Source organism: Hyaena hyaena, unplaced genomic scaffold (genome assembly GCF_003009895.1).
Source record: "Hyaena hyaena isolate Hyena2069 unplaced genomic scaffold, ASM300989v1 scaffold_575, whole genome shotgun sequence".
NCBI classification, from domain to species: Eukaryota; Metazoa; Chordata; class Mammalia; order Carnivora; family Hyaenidae; genus Hyaena; species Hyaena hyaena.
The window spans coordinates 463,780-484,356 of NW_024081206.1; the positions used below are offsets into that span (position 1 = coordinate 463,780).

The 20,577-nt window shown below is 40.0% G+C and overlaps 1 protein-coding gene across 1 annotated transcript in view; it reads right to left on the minus strand.

Annotated features, from left to right (window-relative positions):
• The window catches only part of PPP2R3A (protein phosphatase 2 regulatory subunit B''alpha), a 206,676-nt gene extending 186,749 nt beyond the window's left edge, over positions 1–19,927 (minus strand). Inside the window, exon 1 of the mRNA XM_039256475.1 lies at positions 19,854–19,927. The gene's annotated coding sequence lies outside the window, so the exon portion shown is untranslated. The remainder of the gene's footprint in view (positions 1–19,853) is intronic.
• Between the last annotated feature and the right edge of the window lie 650 nt (positions 19,928–20,577).

Genomic DNA, 20,577 nt, shown 5'->3' on the forward strand with positions numbered 1-20,577 from the left:
GTTTTGGCTATTGTTGAGAGTGCTGCTATGAACATTGGGGTACATGTGCCCTATGCATCAGCACTCCTGTATCCCTTGGGTGAATTCTTAGCAGTGCTTTTGAGGGGTCATAGGGGAGTTCTATTGTTAACTTTTTGAGGAACCTCCACACTGTTTTCCAGAGGGGCTACACCAGTTTACATTCCCACCAACAGTGTAAGAGGGTGCCCATTTCTCCACATCCTCGCCAGCATCTAGAGTTCTCGGATTTGCTCATTTTAGCCACTCTGACTGGAGTGAGGTGGTATCTCAGTGTGGTTTTGATTTGTATTTCCCTGATGAGGAGGGATGCTGAGCATCGTTTCATGTGTCTGTTGGCCATCTGGATGTCTTCTTTGGAGAAGTGTCTGTTCATATCTTCTGCCCATTTCTTCACTGGGTTATTTGTTTTTCGGGTGTGGAGTTTGGTGAGTTCCTTATAGATTATGGATATTAACCCTTTATCTGATATGTCATTTACAACAATATTATCCCATTCCATTGGTTGCCTATAAGTTTTATGGAATGTTTCCTTTGCCGTGCAGAAGCTTTTAATCTTGATGAGGTCCCAACAGTTTATTTTTGCTCTCGATTCTTTTGCTCTTGGGGATGTGTCAAGTAAGAAATTGCTGCGGTGGAGGTCAAGGAGGTTGTTTCCTGCTTTCTTCTCTAGGGTTTTGATGGTTTCCTGTCTCACGTTCAGGTCCTTTATCAGTCTACTACAAAGTTGTCATCATCAAGACAGTATGGTATTGGCACAAAAACAGACACATAGACCAATGGAACAGAATTGAGAACACAGAAGTGGACGCAAAAGTATACAGCCAACTAAACTTTGACAAAGCAGGAAAGAGTACCCAATGGAAAAAAGACAGCCTCTTTAACAGATGGTGTTGGGAGAACTGGACAGCTACATGCAAAAGAATGAAACTAGATCATTTTCTCACACCATACATAAAAAAATTTTTTATTTTTTTTTTTAAATTTTTGGAGAGAGAGAGAGACAGCATGAGCAGAAGAGGGATAGAAAGAGAGGGAGACACAGAATCTGAAGACAGGCTCCAGGCTCTGAGCTAGCTATCAGCACAGAGCCCGATGCGGGGCTCGAACCCACAAACCGCGAGATCATGACCTAAGCTGAAGCCAGACGCTTAACCGACTGAGCCACGCAGGCACCCCAAGAATTTTAAATACCTAACCAGAGGATGATCAATTATAATAAAATAAATATCCAGCTGTCTACAATACCATTGTATAGTTAAGTTGAAAATTTTTAAAGCAAACTTCTTCCTTATTTAATACAACATGGAGTCTTTCAATTGACAATCCATCTTATTTTGATTAGATCCCTTCTGTAGTTCATAAGATTTAATAGCATGTCTTTACTTTGCTATTTATATTTAGTGAACCAATCCAAAATTATTTTCTCTCGGGTGACTTTAAGAATGGGAACTAGCAAATGCCAGTTATATGCATGTATGAATACATGTATAACTCTAAACATAAGGCATGCCTGGTTACTGTTTCTATATTTATAATGATTTTTTAAAAAGAACAAAAACATTTATTTTGAAATAATCATAGATTTCCAGAAGAACTGCAAAGTCAGAACAGAAAATTCCCTTATATTCTTACCCAGCTTCCTTTAATCATGTAGTTTGTTTAGTATTCAAGACATCCTGATGTTTTATAAAAATTTTGATCAGATGAATGCAGTTTATGTATTCCATAAGGGACATCTTGAAATAGTTTTTCAGAATTATCAGTTTTTATGCTCATTAATTTATGATGTTTTGACATCTGTTTCACACATGTTCCACTTTTAAGCAATAACCAATTATGAGTACAAACTAAGAAACAACAATTAAAAACAGCATAATGGTCCTTCTGAAAATCTTCCAAAAAAACACAAGGGAAAGAAAGGCTTCTAAATTCATTTTACAAAGAGAGCATTACCTGGACACCAAAACTAGATAAGGATCTTACAAGAAAAGAAAGTTATAGGCCAACATCCCTGATAAATATAGATGGAAAAAATCCTCACAAAATAGCAAACCAAATTCAACAATACAACAAAAGGATCATATACCTTGATTAAGTGGGATCTTTTACAAGGACACAAGGATGGTTCAACATCCACAAATCAACCACTGTGATATACCATATTGGCAAAATAAAGGATAAAAATCTTATAATCATCTGCACCTTATGATGCACCTCAAAATGCAGAAAAAGTATTTGACAAAATACAGCATCCATTCATGATAAAAACTCAAAAAAGTGGGTATAGATGGGGATGTACCTCAACAAAAGAAAGCTCATGTATGGCAAACCCACAGCTAACATTATACTTAGTGGTTAAAAAGCTGAAGAAAGTTTTTCCTTTAAGAATAGGAAGAAGACAGGATGCCCACTCTTCTCACATTTATTCTTCACAGTACTGGAAAGCTCAGCCAGGGCAATTAGGTAAGGAAAAAAAAAGTTCTAAAAGGCACTCAAATCAGAAAGAAAGAAGTAAAACTGCTTGCAAATGACATTATCATATATATAAAAAAAAAACCTCTAAACCGTCACAAAAAAAAAAAACTCTTATAATAAATGAACTCAGTTTTAAAGTTGCAGGATACAAAAATCAGGTGAGAAAATTTAGTTGTGTTTCTATATGCTAATAATAAACTATTAGAAAGAGAATTAAGAAAACAATCCTGGGACGCCTAGGTGGCTCAGTCGGTTAAGCCACTGTCTTAGGTCAGGTCATGATCTCACCGTTTGTGAGTTTGTGCCCCACATGCAGCTCCATGTGGAGCCTGCCTAAGACTCCCTCTCTCTCTCTCTGCCCCTCCCATGTGCACTTTCTCTCTCAAATAAACTTAAAAAGAAGCTACCATTTACAATTACTTTGTCTTAAAAAAAAAAAAAAAGAATAAAATACTTAGGAATTAATTTAACCAAGGAGGTTAAAGACTTGTACACTATAATGGAAGATACTGATGAAAGAAACTGAAGACACAAATAAATAACGTAAAAATATTCTATGTTCATATATTAGTAGACTTAATATTGTCAAAACATCCATAACTACCCAATCTACAAACTCAATGCAATTTCTACCAAAATTCCAATGGCATTTTTCAATTCCGAAATTTGCATGGAGCCATAAAAGATTGTGAATAGCCAAAACAATTTTGAGCAACAAGAAAAATCAGGAGGCATTACTCTGTGATTTGAAACTATATCACAAAGCTACAGTAGTCAAAATAGTGTGGTATTAAGTAAAAACAGACACATAAATTAATGGAATAGAATAGAGCTCAGAAATAAACCCATATAGGGTCAATTAATTTAGACAAAGGAGTCCAGAACAAACAATGGGGGAAATAACCATCTCTTCAATAAACCACACACAAAGAGTGAAACTGGATCAGTATCTTACACCATACACAAAAATCAACTGAAAATGGATTAAAGCTTGAAATGTAAGACCTGAAACCATAAAACTCCTAGAAGAAAACAAGAGGCAACTCGTTCTTCGACAACAGGTACATGAAAAGGTGCTAAACATCACTAATTATCAGGAGAACGCAAATCAAATCAAAATCACAATGAGTTATCACTTCACACCTGTTAGAATGGCTATTATCAAAACAAGAAATAACAACCACTGGTGAGGATTGGAAAAAGGTAACACTTGTGCACCTTTGGTGGGAAAGTAAATTGGTACAGCCACTGTGAAAAACAGTACAGAGATTCTTCAAAAATTTACAAATATAACTACTAAATGACCCAGCAATACAACTTCTGGGTATTTGTCTGAAGGCAACAAAGACACTAACTTGAAAAGATATCTACACCCCCATGTTCATATTATTTACAAAAAACCAAGACATGGAAACAACCCAAGTGTCAATCAATGGATAAATGGATAGAGAAAATGTGTACACACACACACACACACACACACACACACACACACACAAACACAATGGAATTATTCAGTCATAAAAAGAAAGAAATCCTGTGACAATATGGATGGTCATTAAAGGCATTATGCTAAGCAAAATAAGTTAGAAAGACAAATACTGTGTAATCTCACTTATGTGAGATCTAAAAAACAAAACCTAAACTCACAGATACAAAGAACAGACCGGGGTTTGACAGAGGTAAGGGGTGAACAAAATGGGTGAAGGTAGACAAAAGGTACAGGCTTCTAGTCATAAAATAAATAAGTTTTGGGGATATAATGTGCAGCATGGTGACCACAGTTAATAATATTGTATTTTATATTTGCAAGTTGATGAAACTAAAACCTTTTTTTTTTTTTGATGAAACTAAATCTTAAAAGTACTTATCACAAGAAAAAATTGTAACTGTGTGGTAATGTATGTTAAGTAGACATTGCGGTGATCATTTACAATATATATGTATACTGAGTCATTCTGTTGTACACCTGAAACTAGTATGGTGTTATATGTCAATTATATCTCAATAAAACAATAAAAACAGTGTAATGGTCAAAAGCCACAAAAATAGATACTAAACTGACAACTGACAACTACTAGAGATCATAATCATATTCAACTAGTATCTCCTAACCACTGTTCAAATCACATCAACTTCTTTTTAAATAGTAAAAGTATTTAAATAGTTTATTATTTTTCAAAAAGCAATTATTAATAAAGACACTATTACTGCCTTCAATGATATGAATTAATTCTAAGATCAATTAGGAATCTAATTCTAAGATTTTGCAAAGAGACAATGTGCAAGAGTTAAGACAACTTTAGGGCCGGGAGACAAAGAAAAGTAATAGCAATATATGCCCCTTAAACTGAGCAATGGGTAGCAAATGTTCATTGTATTGTTATACTCCTCACCTTACACGTTTTCCAAATATTGTGCTATAGCCATTTAACCTTCATTTCTAAAAAAGAACAAAGAAAGAAGACCTTGACTCACCAAAAATCACATTATTAAGCTACAGAAAGTAAGGGGCGCCTGGGAGGCTTAGTCGGTTAAGCGTCCGACTTTCGCTTAGGTCATGATCTTGCGGTTCCTGGGTTCGAGCCCTGCGTCGGGCTCTGTGCTGACTGCCAACTCAGAGCCTGGAGCCTGTTTCAGTCTGTGACTCCCTCTCTCTCTGACCCTCCCCTGCTCACGCTGTCTCTCTCTCTCTCTCTCCTAGAAATAAAATAAAAACATTAAAAAAAAAATTTTAAAAAAAAGCTACAGTAAGTAAAAGTATATTATTGGCAAAGAACCAAAGATCAATGAAACTAAACAGAGTTTTAAAACCGATCTATGTATATATGAGAATTTATTAAGTGATAATTTGACCTGTCATTTGTTATAAACATTATTATTCCAAATGAATGGCCAACTGAACAAGATTCCTCTCTTCCACTATGCATAAAAATAAATTCCATATGAATTAAAGACTTAAATTTTCTATAAAAGTATAAGAAAATATAAGATTCTATGTTTAGATCTTCAGGTCAGGAAAAATGTCCATTAAATAGTTTTTTTAAAAAGTCAGCAAAGCAAAGAAAGATAAATTTGAGATAAAAAAAATTCAAAACTATTACAACAGACTGGAGGGAGAGGACTTCAACAGACTGGAGAAAAATGTGCCATTTTTATATTAAAGATGAGCATCTAGGACACAAAGAACTCCTATAAATAAATAAGACAAGTATTTGTTATGCCACATGTAACAGAAAAACCAAAAAAAAGAGTGATTAAACAAGACAGAAATTAAATTTCTCTCTCGTGCAAAAGAAGTTGAAAGTTGGTGCAGTGACTCCAACAAACGCTCAGAGGCCCAGGTTTTCCGGCTCACGGAGCTACAAAGATAGTTCTGGTTTCCTAGGACAGCCAGCCTATGTTAGAGCTCCGTCACTCTATCTGTGTTCCAATACTGGATGGGTGAGGAATGAGGAAGAGAGTGCCTTCTCCCTTTAAGGAGACTTCAGAAAAATCACACCAAACACTTCTGCTTGTATATCATCAGCTAAAACTCACATGGTTGTACTTAGCTCTTAGGAGACCAAGGAATGTAGTCTTCCAGATGAGCAGCAATGGGCTTGGCTAAAAGCTGGGGTTCCCATTACTAAAGATGAAAGAAGAATGGATTACAGAAGGTAACTAACAGTCTTTGTTGTGCTATCAAAAAAAAAAAAAAAAAAAACCCAGAAAAATATAAATGGTCAAAACCTCAAGAAAAGATATTCAACCATAGGGAAATAAAAATGAAAACAAGGGGGCATGAGTTTTTAAGACTTTTAAGAAAGGCAAAATTTGTAAACTGGTGAAAGCATGAAGATTTTTAGCCTTATGTTAATTTTTTTAAATAAACAGAATGTATACAATACTGCTACTGTGACTGAAAAATAAGTATTTTATTTACTGAAAAACTGAAACATAGTACTGCTTTTAATTATATTTATTAGTATAGACTCTTTGGGGACCAATTTGTCAATATTTATTAAAATTCTGATTCTATGATTAGATGATCCAGCAATTCCATCTTTCAGATCTATGCAATACAAACATCACACATTTGCATAAGTATAAGGATATTTGTTCTCCAATGTTTAAAAAGGGAAAAATCAGAAACAACCCAAGTGTTTGTTATTATTAAGACATTAATCTTCTACATAGCACTATTGCCATTATCTGAAATTATATAATTTATCTATTCATTTGTCATGTAGAAAACCAGCTTATCTAGGAAAAGAGCCAAGGCTAGAAGAATATACTCATAGAATACCTGTTGGTTAAAAATTCATTAGAAATAATGCACTGGGTTTTAAAAACGGCATATCAAAAAAAGCACCATTCCAGGCTTTACTAACGATAACTTCAACAGGTAAGACACTGATGAAGCCTTGAACTTGCTATCCAGGGAGACTGCCACTGGATGTGATCTGTTTGCCCTTTTCTTTAGGGTCTGGAACATTTTACAGTAGAATCAACACACTCTCTCCGTTATAGGTAACCTTTAACTGCTTTTGATACATGGATCCCAATACTGCTACCAGCACCAACTGAGCCTCCTCCACTCACTGGGCAGGGCCTATTGTGGAAGAGATCCCAAGGGAACTGTCAGAATACCAAGACATACTATGTTGAAGGAAGACAAAATGCTGACACCTGAGCCACAGTACTCGCTGGAAGGCTTGACAGGAATAGGAGCATTGTGTTCATCAGAACAGCAATTCCAAAAGGGCTCCAGCCCCAAGACAGTAAAATAGGGACCATGCCTGTGATCCACAAAATGGAAAGGGTAAGTGTGCCCTTGCTGTGATTTCTAAGTCCCTAATGACCTCTCCATAAACAGCTGCTAATCTCTGTTTTTTATTTCTACCCTCACAGACAAGCAGTTTTCAAACTGCTTTTTTAACTGAAGGGACTCTACAACTATAAACTTAAAGACAAACAGGAGGGAGAGGAATAGCTTTAGTGCTCCGTCTGAGTGGGTGGGATAAGAGAAGCACCTAAACTAAGGAGACCTCTGGGAACCAGAGTTTGAAAGGAAAGGAGATAGGGAGTACTGGAGAAAATGAACTTTAGCAAAGACCAGAGGGAAGTGAGGGAGGAAGCTTTGTAGATATGAGGGGAAAGCAAAGTCCCTCAGGCAGGAACATAGCTGGTTTTTGGAGAAGAGCAAGGAGCCATTTGTGACTAAAAGTAAACACAGGGGAGAACAGAAGATGAAGCCAGAGAGGTAAGTGGGGGTTTCAATTATGTAGGGCCTTGTAGGTAAGCATAAAGCCTCTGAGTGAAAAATTTACTTTTAATAGGGTCCCTCTAGCTGCTGTGTTGAGAACAGGCTATAGGAAAGCAAAGACAAAAGCAGGGGAAAAAAGAATTAGGCCATGGCAATCATTCAGGTGAGATATGATGGCTTGGAGAAGGTGAAAGCGGGAGGGACAGTAGCATATGACCAATTCTAGATACATTCTGAAGGTAAAGCCAACAAGATTTGCCGACAGGCTGAATGTGGGAAGAAAGAGAAAGATGACAGTCAAGTATGACTCTAAGGGTTTTGGCCTGGGCTACTAGAAGGGAGCTGCTATTTATTGAGATGGGACAGACTATAGGAAGAATGGGCTTTGGAGGGTAAAATCAGTTTGGTTTTGAGAGGTCTATCAGATATTCAAATGGAGATACCAAGCAGGCACTTTAATAACAGAGTATGAGATTCAGAGGAGAGGTCTCACTTGGAGATAAAATCTGACAGTTATTGCCACGTGACTGTTGGTGTACAGATGGTATTTAAAGTCATGAGACTGGGTGAAATGCAAGGAAATAGGGTTGATAACGAAGAACAGAGGTCTGAGGAGTAAACAGCACTCTCAACTTTTAGTGATCAGGAAGATGATTAGGAACTAGCAAAAAGACTGAGGAAAAATCCTATAATAAGGTGGGAGGAATCCAGAGAAAGCACTGTCCTGGAAGCTAAGTGAAGAAAGCATTTCAAAGAAAGACGAACAATCAACTGTGTAAAATGTTGCTGAAAGATCAAGTAAAAGACAGACTGAGAACGGACTCAATGGATGGAGTTACAAAGTGGAGAGCTTGGCTGGGGAGAGGAGGTAAAGGTCTGATTAGCATGGACTCAAGAGGGACTAGTGGAAAGAAACTGGACTCAGTAAGTTAGACAACTGTAGAAAGGAACAGATTTAAAGAGGAATGGAGGGTCAAAAGAGTCTGGTATTGTATGATAAAGCATACATCTCTATTAGTACAGTGCCTGGCAAATAATGGTAACTCAAGAAATATTTGTTGATTGAACTAAGTGAGGTCACTAGCCACTCAATCAGGAAAATCTGAGTTATAGCCATTTAAAAGCTGATACAGTGAGCATTCTCAACAATAGCTAAAACATGGAAAGAGCCTAAGTGTCCATCAACGGACAAATGGGTCAAGAAGATGTGGTTTATCTATACCACGGAATACTACATGGCAATGAGAAACAATGAAATCTGGCCATGTGTAGCAACATGGATGGACCTTGAGGGTATTATGCTGAGCGAAATAAGTCAGGCAGAGAAGGACAAATATCATATGTTTGCACGTATAGGAGGATTAGGAGGAACNGAGGAACTTAACGGAGGACCATGGGGGAGAAGAAGGGGGGAAATGGTGGGGGAAAGGGAGAGAGGCAAACCATGAGAGACTCTTGAATGCTGAGAAACAAACTGAGGACTGATGGATGTGGGGGGGAGGGGGGAGATGGGCATGGAGGAGGGCACTTGTGGGGATGAGCACTGGGTGTTATATGGAAACCAATTTGACAATAAACTATTTGTAAAAAAATAAAAAATAAAAAAAAATAAACTAAAAGCTAATACAGTGAAATGTGAGGCTTCCTGGTCCAGTAAAAAAAAAAAAAAAAAACTGCCTTTATTCTTCTACTATGCCTAAAAACTCTTTAGTTTTAAAAACTATGCTTACATACACAGGACACATAAATTTGAGAGAAATAGCAACAGAATTTGACAAACACTCTCCAAGGAAATTGACTTTCAATTTTGGATAGGTACAATCTCTCCAACTACCTCTTCCACCAGGGGCCCTATGACTTTGCACTCCAGGTACAACATGGTCCCCAGTCCTTTATGTCATGACTCACTATGCACTAGATGGATGACTTCTGGTGGCTGGTGAAGGACACTAACTTACAGGGGCCTTGTGCAAGTGAAATATATATATGGCAAAACAATGATCAACAAGTATTTACTTAGTGATTTTTACTGTTCAACAGACACTCTCTCCTTTTAATCTTACAAAAACTTTGTGAGGCAAGTGTTTTTATCATTTTCATTTCACCAATGAAAAATGTAGAGTCTGAGACTTGCATAAGAACACACACCCCTTCAACAAATGGTGCTGGGACAACAGGACATCCACATGAAGACTGGAGTTGGACACTACCTCAGATACAAAAATCAATTCAAAACAGATCAAAGACTTAAATGTAAGAACTAAAACTACAGACTCTTAAGAAGACATAGGGGTAAATTGACATGACCTTAGGTTTGGCAATGGATTCTTAGATATGATACCGAAAGTTTAAGGCACAGCGGTGCCTAGGTGGCTCAGTCACTTAAGTGTCCAGCTTCAGCTCAGGTCATGATCTCATGTGAGTTTGAGCCCTGCATCAGGCTCTGTGCTGTCAGCACTGAGCCTGCTTTGGATCTTCTGTCCCCCTCTCTCTGTCCTTCCCCTCCTGCCTCCTTCCTCCTCTTCTCACTCTCCCCCCCTCACGCACATGCCCATGTGCTTGCCCTTTCTCAAAAATAGACAAACATTAAAAAAAGTATAAGCAATAAAAGGAAAAAACATATAAATCTGACTTCATCAGAATTAAATGCTTATATGCAAAATACTATCAAGAAAGTGAAAAAGCAGCCTACAGTATGGGAAAAATATTTGCAAATAATATATCTGACAAAAGTCTAGTATCCAGAATACATAAAGAACTTTAAACAACTATTCAACACCAATGAGACAAACAATTCAATGAAAACATGGACAAAGAACTTGAATAGACATCTTTTCAAAGAAGATATACAGAGGCCAACAAGCACATGAAAAGGTGTTCAGCATCATTAGTCATTAAGAAAATACAAATCAAAATGAGGAGATATTACTTCATACCCACCATGATAGCTATAACCAACAAAACAAAACAACAAAAAAACAGAGGGTGGGGGGTTGTGTTAAATAGCTGATGGGGATTAAGGAGTGCACTGATATATATAGATTTGTTGAATTCCTATTTTGCACATCTGAAACTAATATTACACTATTAACTGAAATGAAAATAAAAACCGTAAAAACAACAAGTATTGACAAGGATGTGGGGAAACCGGAACTTCAGAACATTGCTAGTAGCAATGTAAAATGGTGCAGCTGTTATGGAAAACATTCTGATGGTGCCTCAAAAAGTTAAACATAGAATTACGATATGACCCAGAAATTCTGCTCCTGTGTATGTACACAAAAAAACGAAGCAGGTATTCAAGCAAAAACTTGTACATAAATGCTCCTAGCACTATTTACAATAGTCAAAAGGTATAAACAATCCAAATATCCATCAACTGATGAATGGATAAATAAAATATAGTACATCTATACAACTGAACTGTTCAATCAGAGGAAGGAATGATTATTAAAGGAAAGGAACACATGCTACAATATGAATGAATCTTGTTCAAAATTATGCTAAATGAAAGAAGCCAGTCACAATAAGTCACATTTGTGAGATTTCATTTATATGAAATGTCCAGAATAAGCAACTCCACAAAGACAGAAGCAGATTGGTTTCCTGGGACTGTGGGAAGAGAGGAATGGGGAGTGACTGCTTAATGGGTAAAGGGTTTCCCTCTGAGGTGTTAAAAATGTTCTGGAGTTAATGGTGATGGTTGCATAATATCGTGCATGTACTGAGGGTCACTAAATTGTATGCTTTAAAATGGTTACACTGGTTGATTTTATGTCAACTTTAACTCAAAAAAATCACACACACAAAAATCACACAGCTGACACTTGACAGATCATGGCTTTGCACGCAGGAATTGACTCCAAGTCCTCTGTCCACTCAACCGTCTTATTTCCTCCGCAAACCAAAGCAGCTCTGGACTAACTTGGCAATGAACTTTCCCCTTTACCACCATCCAAAGCACAGTACCTAACTATATATACGATGGTAGAATTCCTACAAGTGCCCAAGGACATACAAGTTTCTAAACAAAATGTTTTCTTATCATAGATTCCCAATATAAACTTTTATAGACTGAAGTCTGCTATTCATGTCATAAAGGCATCCTTTATACAGAAGTTAACCATCACCCACCTAACACAGAAGTCAACTATCATCCACCTAACATATCAAATAATAGCACACTGTGAAGGCTAATCCCTCACAGGATGACACTTGTTTGCAAAAAGAGTATAGCAATGGGGCTTATGTCTTCAACTAATGAACACCATTCTTCACTAATAACCCTAGGCATTTGCAATCGTTCTGATTTCTGTTCTGCTGGTAGATCACAACTCTTTAAACCTCCTATGCCAGGTTAAAGTTGCCAATGAGGCAGAGAGGGATAAGAGACAGATGGCCATGTGCATGACAACCTACTCTAGACAGCCACTTTAACCCAAGGTTTTCAAGGTAACTGCATTCCAGCATTCACACAACCTTTTGGAAACCAGTTTGTTCAGTGCTCTCTTCTCTTTGAGCTCAATGAGGGCCTCTTCCAACTTATATTCATATGTCTTAATCAGCATCAATGACCAAAGATTTCAAAGTATGAGAAATTTTACATATGTGCAACTGGAAAACCAGCTATCACATCAAGGTAAATGGAAAAAGTACAGCTGCAAAAATCGCTCCTGGGAATCTGAAAGCTAGATACATATTCTCTGACATAGCCAAGTATTCCATTTTCAACCAGCCAACAATCTGATCTTTGTTCATCAGTTCAATTGGAGGATGATGTCAGGGTCACTGGAGCCCTGCTGGCCTTTAGGAGCCTTATGGCTTTTCAGATAAGAAAGAGACTAAGGGCCTAATCACTAACATCTGAGTCTCAAGGGTCCTGGCAAAATTATCTCCTCAGTGGAAAGAACAATGTCTCCAAAACAAATACAAGCAAGACACCTCTGAAATGGGGAGAAGGGGAATCAGGCACCAATAAGTTACCTCCCTCAAGAGTTAGATGCATTTAGGTAACCAACACAGACTGAACACCTGCCATACAGACACATAAGACACCTGACCTTCCCTCATCACCTCCCTTCTCTGCTAAGATTTCCCCCACATTCACCCTTTCCATTTCTATATTTTCTACCACTTCAATCTGATTTCTGCCTCTTCCAATCTAAAATGGTTTCACTGAGGTCAAAGACTCCATCTTGCTAAATTCAACAGATCATTTTCAATCTACATCTTTACTTGATAACTCCTCTCTTTTTTAAATATGCTCTTGCCTTGCCTTTTAGAACACATTTTAAAATGGAATTAAATTCTAAAGTAAATCCCTAAGACAAAAATCAAGCATAGTTTAAATTACTCTTGAAATCCTTAAATGGTCCATTAAATAAAAAGTATAGCTGCTTTTTTGTGTACATAACTCTACACAGTAATGAACAGCATATATTATACAGGACATGCAAGACGAACAGTAAGTATACATGCAAAATAAACTTTGTTCTCTCTCATCTAATTAAAAACGTTTTCAAGTGTATTGGGTTAAGTTGGCATAACTTTAACTGCAAGCCAGATCCCATTCCACTGTACATCCTGGCCACTTCTCATCTTTTTCCTGGAGCTACCCTCCTTTACCCAACTGTGAAACACTGGGCCTGAGCTCTTTTCTCTTCTTAATCTGTCAGTGGTTCTCAACTTCTACCGCTCAGTGGAATCATCTGAAGAGCTTTTAAAACTCCCAGGCAATTTTTTTTAATTTTTATTAATTTTTCAGGAGAGATAGCGAGAGCAAGTGGGGGAGGAGGAGGAGGAGGAGGGAGGGAAGGAGAGAGAGAGGGAGAGAGAGAGAGGGAGAGAGAGGGAGGGAGAGAGAGGGAGGGAGAGAGAGGGAGAGAGAGGGAGAGAGAGAGAGAATCGCAAGCAGGCTCCATACTGTCAGCAAGAAGCCCACCATGGGGCTCAAACTCACAGTGAGATCATGACCTGAGCCAAAACCAAGAGTTGGTCACTACACCCACTGAGCTACCCAGCTGCCCACCTGGCTGCAATTCTGGCCAAATAAACTGAAACCGAAATTTCTGGTGTGGATTATCAGCATCAGAATTTTTAAATTATCCCATATTTCCAATGTGCAGCCAAGATAAGAATCACTATTCTATACTCTCTTCCTAAAGCGGGGATTACACACTTAAGTACCTACGGGGTCTGAGAAATAAATAAAGTAGGCCAGGCATAAGTTTTAAGGAGCGGAGGGGTCTCTGGTGAACCAAAAAGCAGCTGGGATCAATGGTGACTTAGCTCCAATCAATTGTTCCCATATGGGAAAGCCAGCTCAGTAGTGCTACGTCTTCCCATTTCTAAAGAAAAGCCCTGAATCTAGATTTTCATAGGAAATCTTTAGATTTTAAATTATTGGCAACTAATTCAAAATTAAACAACAAAAGCTACTCTATGGGAAAAACAAAACACATCTGTAAGCCAGATTCAGCTGTAGGCTTTGGACTCACAACTTCTGCTCTGGGCAATTCCATCCACACCCTTCAACTTACACCTAAATATCTGTGTCCCCAGTTCAGCCCGCTCCTCTGAGCTCTGGATTTGAATTATCTAAAGCTTATGTGCAATCTACACTTAGAGGTCTCACCAGTCCCAAAGTGAACTGCGACTTAAACTCGCCTCAAAATTATTCATCCCTCTAGCGTTCTCTACCTCAGGTAACAGCCTCACCATTCACCTAGTTGGGCAAGCCAAAACCCTGAGTCATCCTACCCACTTATTTCTCCCTCTTACTGCTTATACCATGTCAATAATTAAGTCCTATCAATTCTGTCCATTAAATATATCTCCTGTATCCATCTACTTCTCTCCATTTACTGTGTGACTGTGATGGTCCCAGTTACCATCTTTTCTCTCCTACCTCTCCACAGTGTCTTAGTCAGCTCAGGCTGCCATAATAAAATACCATAGCCTGAATTACTTTAAGAAGAAATGAATTTCTCACAGTTCTGGAGGGCAGAAGTCCCAATCAAAGTCTGGCAAGGTCAGTTTCTTTTCCTGGCTTGCAGACAGCCACCCTCTTCTCACTGTGTGCTCACATGGCTTTTCCTACCTCCTTTTATTAGGCCACTAATTTTACTGAGTTAGGGCCCCACCCCTTTGACCCTAACCCTAATTACCTCCCATAGATTCTATCTCCAAATACAGCTACATAGCAGTTAGGGCTGCAAAATTTAATTGTAGGGGGACAAAATTCATTCTACAACACAAAGTAACCCTAATTAGGCTCAGCTATCTCCCATAAGCACTCATTTTGTTCCAAACCATTCTCTCCAATATGATCAGACTGATCTTTTACACTCAAATATTTACATGTGTGTATGTACATATTTGACCCAACAATTCCACTTCTAGGAATTTATCCTACAAATATATTCACATATGTGAACTAGTATACACATGTACTATTATTTATAAATTACTAGACACAATTTAACTGTCCATCAATAAAAGAATAAATAACCTGTGATATAGCCATGCAATGGGATACTATATGGTCATTAAAAAGAATAAGGAAATTATATATTAAAATGGAAAGATTCCAAGACATTGTTGAAAACAAGGATCAGAATAGTATGTACAGTATGCTACCATATGTGTAAATAACAGGAGGAATGAAAAATATGTATTTTCTTGAATGTCCACAAAAAATGTCTAGGACAATAAACAAAATTAGTACCAGTGGTTATTCCCTCGGAAGGTATAGGGAAAATGGTAGCTGGGGAAGTAGGACCCACTGCAAACATTCTGATTTACTGGGCCTGGAGCATGGCCAGGCATGAGTACTGTATTAAATTCCTCTTGTGATTCTGATGAACAGGCTAGAGAGAGAACTGCTCAAAAATGGCCTTTACCAACTTTCCCAGATTCATTTTGTATTATTCTGCCTTCATCATTCTCCTTGCTCCAGCCACAGTGGCCTCTGAGTTCCCAGGAAAGGCCCTATTCCTTCTGCTTGGAATACTGTCCCCCAAGTTCCCTTTATAACTTTTTTTTAAGTTTATTTTTGAGAGAGACAGTGTGAGCTGGGAAGGGACAGAGAGAGAGAGGAAGAGAGAGAGTCCTAAGCAGGCTTTGGGCTGTCAGCACAGAGCCTGATGTGGGTCTCAAACTCCTGAAATCATGAGGTCATGACCTAAGAGGAAACCAAGAATTGGATGCTTAACCAACTGAGCCACCCAGAAACCCCTAGAACTTCTATTCACCCTTTAATGTCCACCTCAACTTAAAGATCATTTCCCCAGGGAACCTTCCCTAGTTTCCAAACTAGCTCAGGATCCTTGTTTTACGTACTCAGAGCACCCTGTACTTTTCCCAGAATTTATCACAATTTTATGAGGTATTTGTATCATAATACATGTGTGCATATGTCACTCTCTTTAGACTGTAATATCCATGAGTGCAAAGACTATAACAGTTGCTTTACCACTATATTGCCAGACCTAAACTAGCATCTGGCTGCTAAAGTAGGCCCTTCCTCAGATATCTGGTAAATAAATGAATGACTGCTCTGTCCTCAAGTTTAGGACAACAGAAAACCAACACATAAGCAAATGAAGACAATACAGGGTCACTGGTGTTAAGGCAACAGTCTGTTTAGAACAGTGGTTCTCAACTGGGGGTGATTTTTGGTTCTCTCAGAGGACTTGTGGCAGTATATGGAGGCATTTTTGACGTCATAACTGTGTGGGTTGTGTGACTGTTATAACCGTGTGTGGGGGGAGGTACTACTGGTATCTATTTAGTAGAGATCAGGAATGCTACTAAACATCCTAAAATGCAAAGGATAGCCCTCCATAACAAAGAGTCTTCTGGTCCAAACTTTCTTATACCATACACAAAGATAAGTTCAAAACTGATGAAAAGACCTAAATGTGAGACAGAAAGCCATCAAAATCCTACAGAAGAAAACAGGCAGGAACCTCTTTGACCTCAGCCGCAGCAACTTCTCACTTGACATGTCGCCAAAGACAAGGGAAATAAAAGCAAAAATGAATTATTGGAACCTCATCAAGATAAAAAGCTTCCACACAGCAAAGAAAACAATCAACAAAACCAAAAGGTAACCAGTGGAATGGCAGAAGATATTTGCAAATGATATATTGGATAAGTGGTTAGTCTCCAAAATATATAAAGAACTTACCAAACTTAACACCCCAAAAACAATCCAGTGAAGAAATGGACAAAAGACATGAATAGACACTTTTCCAAAGAAGACCTCCAGATGGCAAACAGGCACATGAAAAGATGTTCAACATCACTCATCATCAGGGAATTACAAATCAAAACCACCATGAAATACCACCACACACCTGTCAGTATGGCTAAATTAACAACTCAGGAAACAACAAATGTTGGCAAGAATGTGGAAAAAGGGGAACCCTCTTGCATTCTTGGTGGGAATACAAACTGGTGCAGCCACTCTGGAAAACAGTGTGGAGGTTCCTCAAAAAATTAAAAATAGAACTACCCTATGACCCAGCAATTGCACTACTATCCTTTTGTCCAAAGGATACAAAAATCCTGATCCAAAGGGACACATGCACCCCAATGTTTATAGCAGTGCCATCAACAATAGCCAAATTATGGAAAGGGCCCAAATGTCCATCGACTGATGAATGGATTAAGAAGATGTGGTATGTATGTATACACACACACATATATATACCATTGTATATATACATACATACACAATGGAATACTACTCGGCAATGAAAAAAGCATGAAATCTTGCCATCTGCAACAACGTGGATGGAACTGGAGGGTATTATGCTAAATGAAATCAGAGAAAGACAGATATTATATGATTTCACTCAACTGTGGAATTTGAGAAACTTAACAGATGATCATAGGGGAAGGGAAGGAAAAATAAGATAAAAACAGAGAGGGAGGTAAACCATAAGAGACTCTTAAACACAGAGAAATGAGGGTTGATGGGGCTGGGGCAAATGGGTGATGGGCACTAAGGAGGGCACTTGTTGGATGAGCACTGGGTGTTATATCTAAGTGATGAATCACTGGGTTCTACTTATGAAGCCAAAACTACACTGTATGTTAACTTGAGAAAATTAAAAAAATAAAAATAAAAAACAGCATTATCTAGTCCAAATTATCAACAGTACCAAGAGTGAAAACCCCTAATTTAGAGGATGGTAGTGCACAAAAGGGCGATTAACTCTACTCCAGGTGGTAAGGTTTTTGGGGGGATGAGCAGTGGAGGGGGGAAAATGTTAAGAAAAGCTTTAGTTGTGCGTTGAAAGGTGACTGTGGCTATATCAGTGGAGACTATGTTTGCTAGAGGTAATGAGGAGCCTATGAAGAGTTTAAAAGCAAAGTTATGGTTTGAACAGGTGCCCGCCTCCAAAATTACTCATCTCTTTTATTCCTTTCTTGCTGAAACAAAACTTTCGTTCTCTTAGGGCATCTGGTCTCAGCTAAAACATTAAGCTCAAACTAATTCGGACTAAGATAAAGTCTCATAGTGCCTACACTCTCCAGAATGTTAGCTGCATTTTAAAACATGCAAACACAGATACAAATAAATTTTTAACTGATTAACATTCAGGCTGTTTTTGGACAAACTATTGTTGAATCAACAGCCAGGTTGGTTCTAGTAAAGACTTCTTCAGACCTTTCTATTTAGAGAAAAACTTTACTTTGTTCCCCCTGCCCTCAGCGTCTGAGCTCCCAGATTTATAAAAGATCCAAGTATCCTCCACAGTATCTCAAGTTCTTCTGTCAGAGCCGATAGGAGAGCCGATAGGATGCAACAAATGTGAATACACGTTATGGATAAATTAGTGGTCTACAGATTTTTAAACGGTTTTCACTAAAAGTCATGGATATTTCTGAACGGAATGAAATCGCGGTAATTTTAACGATGCCACCATGAAAGAAAACCGTGTTTCACTACAACACAAGCCTGCTGTCTACTGAGCAGGATGCACATGCTCTGACCTAGTATGGCAATTCTTAGGGTCTCAGCACTGGGTGCTCTGTTTACAAGAAACTGAGGCCTGAGACTAATAAAGAACAAAGAAAAATGCCTGGCACCAAAGGTTTGGGGGTATGTTCTGTACATGAGTGATTTGAGCAGGAACATTTCTTCAGATTTTGGAAGGCACTAGAAATCGTTCTTTTGTGCTTACGTGTTAAGATTTTTTATTTTGTGTTTTCAGGCCATTTCCTAAGAAGAAAATACCTTATAATTTACAAAAAGCAATTTATCCTCCCTTACATTTGCTGACCACTAAACCCGGGTAAAATTTCCTTAAGCTTTAGCAGAGTTGGATTGGGAACAATGTGAGCACAACAGAGTTCAGATGCATCAACTCCAAGTCCGACCAGCTGGTTTCCATCGAGAGGTCCCCTGGGAGAAAGCCCCCTTGGAGGCGGCGGCCAGGGTCGGCGCGGGAGAGACCCATAGGGGAGGTTCAAGGGCGGCCGCAGGGCAGGGCCAGGATATGCCTGGCCTCCGTTTACCTTTGTTTCAGGTACTCCAGCTTCTAGCCGGGCCGGGGATCCCGCCCGAGGCCCGGAGCTGGTGACACATCCTTCTTTGGCCAAGTCGGGCTGAGGTTGGGCAAGGGGCGGGGAAGGAAAATAAAGCCTCAGCGCCTAACGACGTGACTCTCAGTTCTTCCAAAACGTTGGCATTTGTTTTCCTGCCAAGCTTTCCTGTTAACAAGTTCCCGAGGGCTGTGCGGGCGAACTGGCCTGGGAGCCCCGAAAGTAGGAGGGACAAGGCCGTCCCCCGCCTTCCCTGCTCCGTGGGCGCCCCCGAGGCAGGCGGTTTCCACACCTAGCGGGCTGCCACGGCCCGGGACAGAGCGGGGCGTTCACAGGCGGCCGTGCCGCCTCACACCCCGACTCCCAGGGCTTTGCCCTCCAGCCCAGCGCCGCGCGGCCCCTCCGACCGCGCCAGCCAGGCCGGTCCCCGCCCCCAGGCCCCGGCCCCGCCCGCCCGGGCCTCCGCGCGCCGCCCCCCGGCCTCGACACAACCCTCGGGCACGGCCGGGGGCGCCGGGGCTCCAGACCACGCAGCGGACGTCCCCGCGCCTACCTCAGCGCCCGCGGCTCCCCCTCCGGCTGCTGCCTCAGCTCGAGGACGACGCTCGCCGCCAGGACTCACGGCGGCGCGAGATCGCGGCTGCGAGTGCGGCGTGTGAGGAGCTGAGGCCCGAGCGCGCCCCGCCCAGCCGCCCGCCGGTTCCCTCCTCCCCCTTGTGCCCACCCTCTGCCGTGGGTTTGACGCCCCGCCCCTCCCCGCCCGCCCACCACGCTCCGCCCACCCCGCCAGCCGGAGCTGGGAAGGGGCCCTCCAGGGGCGACGCGAGAGCCGCGGTGGCTACCGCCAGTGCGGTCTTTTCGTACTCCGCGGGAAGGCGATTTGTACTTCTTACTACTATCTGCCAGATGAGAATCTCTCGCTCGGATTTGTTATTACTGTGATTTTACTGCCATTATCACTTTATAGTCGTTGTTATTGTTACCTTCATTGGTTCTTTTACCCTCCTGGCGGCGACGGGATGGTTCTGGTGAGGTCAGAGATGGCAGACACGCTGCTCTTGCTACTACTGACCCACACCCCTGGTCCCTCTGTTACTCCCAGCGGCCCGCACCTGTGCCACATTTCCTTGTGAGGAAAACAAGTTGTGTGAATTTTGAAGGAAGATTTATTTTTAACTGTTATTGTGAAATTTAACACAAATGCGGAAAGCCATGTAAACCCAAAGCACACCTGAATGAAATAATTCTGCGATTCACACCCTTATAATCACTCCCCA